We start from the raw sequence: 5,754 nt of genomic DNA on the forward strand, positions 1-5,754 counted from the left end.
AGGAAGACACAAAGAGATGGAAAAACATTCAATGCTCATGGATTGGAAGAATAAACATTGTGCAAATGTCTATGATGCCCAGAGCAATCTACACTTTCAATGCAATCCTTATCAAAATGCCATTGACATTTTTCACAGAGCTGGAACAAACAATCCTAAAATTTCTGTGGAACCAGAAAAGACCCCAAATCACCAAGGAAATGTTGAAAAAGAAAAACAAAGCTGGGGCATCACGTTGCCTGATTTCAAGCTACTCTACAAAGCTGTTGTCACCAAGACAGCATGGTACTGACGCAAAAACAGACACATAGATCAATGGAACAGAAGACTTCAGAAATGGATCTTCAACTCTGTGTTCTACTACTTTTTGACATAGCAGGAAAGAATACCCAATGGATAAAAGACAGTCTTTCCCAGCAATGGTGCTGGGAAAACTGGGCAGCCTCATGCAGAAGAATGAAACTCTTCTCTTACACCATACAAAGATAAACTCAAACTGGATGAAAAACCTCAATGTGAGACAGGAATTTTTCAAAATCCTAGAGGAGAACATAGGCAGTAACCTCTTCGACATCAGCCACAGCAACTTCTTTCATGATACATCTCCGAAAGAAGGGAAACAAAAGCAAAAATGGACTATTGGGACTTCATCAAGATAAAAAGCTTTTACACAGCAAAGGAAACAATCAACAAAACTAAGAGTCAACCCACAGAATGGGAGAAGATATTTGCAAATGACACTTCAGATAAAAGGCTGGTATCCAAGACCTATAAAGAACTTCTCAAACTCAACACTCCAAAAACAAATAATCCAGTCAAGAAATGTGTAGAAGACATGAACAGACACTTCTCCAAAGAAGACTTACAAATGGCTAACAGACGCATGAGAAAAATATTCAACATCACTAGCCATCAGGGAAATACAAATTTAAACCACAGTGAGATACCACCTTACATCATTTAGAATGGCAAAAAATTAACAAGGCAGGAAAGAACAAATGTTGGCAAAGATATAGAGAAAGGGGAACCCTTTTACACTGTTGGTGGGAACGCAAGCTGGTACAGCCACTCTGGGAAATAGTATGGGTATTTCCCAAGACGTTAAAAATAAAGCTACCCTATGACCCAGCAATTGCACTACTAGGTATTTATCCCAAAGATACAGATGTAGTGAAATGAAGGGGCACATGTACCCCAGTGTTCATAGCAGCAATGTCCGCAATAGCTAAACTGTGGAAGGAGTCAGAGATGCCCTTCAACAGATGAATGGATAAAGATGTCGTTCATATATACAATGGAATATTATTCAGCCATGAGAAAGGATGAATACCTACTTTTACACTGACATGGGTGGAACTGGAGGGTATTATTTATTATAAGTATGCTAAGTGAAATAAGTCAATCAGAGAAAGACAATTATCATATGGTTTCACTCATATGTGGAACATAAGGAATAGTGCAGAGGACCACGAGGAAAGGGAGCAAAAACTGAATGAGAAGAAATCAGAGGAGACAAAGCATGAGAGACTGTGGACTCCGGGAAACAAACAGGGTTACAAAAGAGATGGGGGGTGGGGTAACTGAGTGATGGGTATTAAGGAGGGCACATGTTGTGATGAGAACTGGGTGTTATATGTGATTAATGAATTGTTGAACACTACATCAAAAACTAATGATGTACTATATGTTGGCTAAATGAAAAAAAAAAAAGACAAATACCATATGATTTCACCCCATGTGGAATTTAAGAAACAAAGCCAATGAGCAAAGGAAAAAAAGAGAGAGTGAGGCAAACAAAGAAACTGACTCTTTAGTGTCAAGAAAAAACTGATGGTTACTAGGGTGGGCAAGCATGGCGAGAAAGACTTAAATAGCTGATAGGGATTAAGGCATGCACTTGTGATGAGCACATGTTGATCTATGAAAGTGTTGAGTCACTATATTATACACCTGAAACTAATATAACACTCTATGTTAACTAACTGGAATTAAAATAAAAACTTTAAAAATTAAAAATAATAAAACTAAAAAATAAAGTGTTGTATGGAAATTCATGGTATTGTGATAACCAAATTTATTCATCTCTGGTCATTGTATAGAGCATGGTGAAATGAATATTCTTGTCCATTTATGTCCATTTTGGTGAATACCTATGAGTAAGTTTTGCTGTGGTATAAGGTATATTCATTTTAAATATTAGCAGATATTAACCAATTACTTTTCAAGGTTGTTTCAATTAATCACATTAGAGTATGAGAAGGCTTGTTTTTCCACACATTTGCATGCATTTTTATCAATATTTGAAATGCTTTAAAAATGTTAACCATTATAGTTGGTTGGTGAGAAATGGTATCTTTGTTACTTCAATTTTCTGTTTTCATTTTTCTGATTACTAATGAGATTGGGCATCCTTTCATGTATTTATTTTTTATTTGGTTTTCTTTTTTATTCATGTACTTTGCCATATATATACATTTTTTTCTGGATAATAATTTATTATTTTTATATGTTGTTACATATGTGGAAGATATTTTCCATGGTATATTATTCATATTTCCTTTTTTCTCATGATGTTTTCATTGTGCAAACCTATTCCACCTTATATTTATACGGCACTTTTGCTTTATTTGATCTCCAAGACTACTTGTGATGTTAACCAGCAAGGTGTTTTCTTCATTATACAGATGAGGGCTCTAAATCTTAGATAAAGAAATATGCCTGGTATTACACAACTAGTATGTGGCAATAGCAGGACACAGAGTTAAGTCTATTCATCCTTGTATTAGTTTTCTATTGCTATTGTAATAAATTAGCAAAAACTTGTTTGCTTAAAACAACACATATCTATTATTTTAAAATTCTAATAGATTAGAAGTCTAAGATGGGTCTCACTGGGCTAAAATCAAGATGTCAACAGGCCTACAATCCTTCTGGAGGCTCTATAAGGCAATCTCTACTTGCCTTTTCCAACTTCTCAAGACCTGAGTTTCCTACCTTATGGATCTTTTTCTCCATCTTCCAACCCAACAACAGTGGGTGGAGTCCTTCTCTCATTTCTACACTTTGGCATCTTCCTCCGTCTTCCTCTTCCAATTTAAAGTACTCTTGTGATAACACTGGGTTCATCCAGATAATCCAGGATAATCTCATTTTAAAGTCAGCTGATTATCAATTTTAATTCCATCTACAACTTTAATTCTTCTTTGTCATTAATTTAACATATTCTCAAGTTCCGGGGATTAGAACATGTACATCTTTGGGGAAAGCATTATTCTGCCAACCTCATCCCCCTAAACCAGTGTCCTTTCCACTGTAACAGAATAAAAGGTGACCAAAGATGTAGAGCAATTGATTTGTAAAGTAAGGCTGAGAAAGGACCAATCTGGGCTGGGATATACCCTGAGTTTTTATTGTGTTCATCTTTCCTGAAACAGTTGCATTGTGAGAAGGCCTGTGTTTTCTGCATGTGAATAGAGATCCAGCTTTAGAAACTGCACACACCCCAAAGATACAGACGTAGTGAAGAGAAGGGTCATATGCACCCCAATGTTCATAGCAGCATTGTCCACAATAGCTAAATTGTGGAAGGAGCCGAGATGCCCTTCAACAGATGACTGGATTAAGAAGATGTGGTCCATATATACAATGGAATATTACTCAACCATCAGAAAGAACGATTACCCCACATTTGCAGCAATGTGGATGGGACTGGAGGAGATTATGCTAAGTGAAATAAGTCAAGCAGAGAAAGACAATTATCATATGGTTTCACTCATTTATGGAACATAAGAAATAGGAAGATAGGTAGGAGAAGGAAGGGAAGAATGAAGGGGGGGTAAACAGAAGGGGGAATGAACCATGAGAGACTATGGACTCTGGGAAACAAACTGAGGGCTTCAGTGGGGAGGGGGTGGGGGATTGGGATAGGCAGGTGATGGGTATCAAGGAGGGCACATATTGCATGGTACACTGGGTGTTATACGCAAATAATGAATCGTGGAACATTGCATCAAAAACTGGGGATGTGCTGTATGGTGACTAATATAACAAAATAAAAAATTATATAAAAAAAGGAAAGAAACTGCACACATCTATTTTTCCAAATGATAAACTTGCCATAAATCACTCATGCAAATTAAGAGGGCCTATAAGTTGTTTTCAGACCTCTACACATGCTTTTTGTATACTGGTAAGCTTTTACCCAAAAGCCTGAATCATAGTACAAGTGAGAAGACTGAGACCAAAGAAGGAAGAACAAGCAATGAGCTAGAAAGATTAGGAGGGGCAAATGGCATCATGGAATCTTCTACCACAGTTCAAAGAAAGTACTGGCATGAGGACATAGACAAGATGGGATTTGGGAGCCAGCACTGCATTGTAGGTGCCCAGGAGGATAAACACTGTCCACAAGAGAACAGGTTCCTTTGCTGTTAAAAAATGGTGAAGTGTCACTGACTAGAATTTTTGCTCAGGAGTCCTGAATTCAATAGAAAAGGGAACCAATGAACAGAAGGTAGAAGAAGAAATATGTTTGGCTATTTCATATAAGGAAAAGTAATCCAGAAGTTGAATGAATTGCCTTAGGAGATTGTGAGCTTTCAGTTATTGGAGGCATTGAAATTGAGTTTGTGTAGCCATTTGGAAAGAATGCTATACTGGGAGTTTCAGATTTATTGTACTAATAATTCTTTCTTTGAGTGGTGTCTGCATGGCACAGTGGGTTAAGGGCCTGAATCTTGGTTTCAGCTCAGGTTGTGATCTCAGATGGTGAGATCAGCCCTGAGTCAGGCTCTGTGCTCTGTGTGGTGTCTGCTTAACACTCTCTTTCCTGGGGCGCCTGGGTAGCGCAGTCGTTAAGCGTCTGCCTTCAGCTCAGGGTGTGATCCCGATGTTCGGGGATCGAGTCCTACATCAGGCTCCTCTGCTGGGAGCCTGTTTCTTCCTCTCCCACTCCCCTGCTTGTGTTCCCTCTCTCGCTGGCTGTCTCTGTCAAATAAATAAATAAATAAATAATCTTTAAAAAAAAAAAAGACTCTCTTTCCCTCTCCCCCTGCCCTCTCTCTCTTTCTCTCAAATAAATTAAATAAATAAATAAATAAGTATTTTTTTTAAATAAGTATTTTTTAAAAAAGAATTCTTTCTTTGAATGAGTGTCGGGGGAGGAGTTAAGATGGTGGAGGAGTAGGGGACCCTTTTTCAGCTGGTCCCCTGAGTCGAGCTGGATAGGTAACAGACCAGCCTAAATAACCACGGAATCAGCCTGAGATGCAGGAAGATACATCTGGATCTCTACAAATGAACATCTCCAGCGCTGAGTATTGAGGTACCTCTTGGTACCTTGGGAGCCCTAAAACCGCGCACAGATATCGGAAGATAAACGGAAGGGGGAGGGAGCCACTGCGTTTGGGCGCTGGGAAGCGGCAGCCACCTGCACGAGGGAGCGGGCAGACTCACGGAGGGCACCCGCGAGAGAGCGGACTGAGACCGGTGAGCCGTGAACGCGCGCCACCAGGCATCTCCCGGAACACCAGAATCCCGGTGTGCTCACGGGATCCAGACTGAGACCGGGAGCTCCCGGAGCATGCGCGGTGTGGCTGGCGGCTGGCGGGCCACCTGCACGGGGGAGCGGGCGGACTCGCGGTCGGCACCCGCGAAACAGCAGACTGAGACCCTGAACTGGGTTCGTGCGCCACCAGGCTTCTCACTGAACTCCGGAATTGCGGTGTGCTCACCGGGCATAGACTGAGACCGGGA

The sequence above is a fragment of the Ursus maritimus genome, assembly GCF_017311325.1.
Source record: "Ursus maritimus isolate PB19 chromosome X unlocalized genomic scaffold, ASM1731132v1 scaffold_X1, whole genome shotgun sequence".
NCBI classification, from domain to species: domain Eukaryota; kingdom Metazoa; phylum Chordata; class Mammalia; order Carnivora; family Ursidae; genus Ursus; species Ursus maritimus.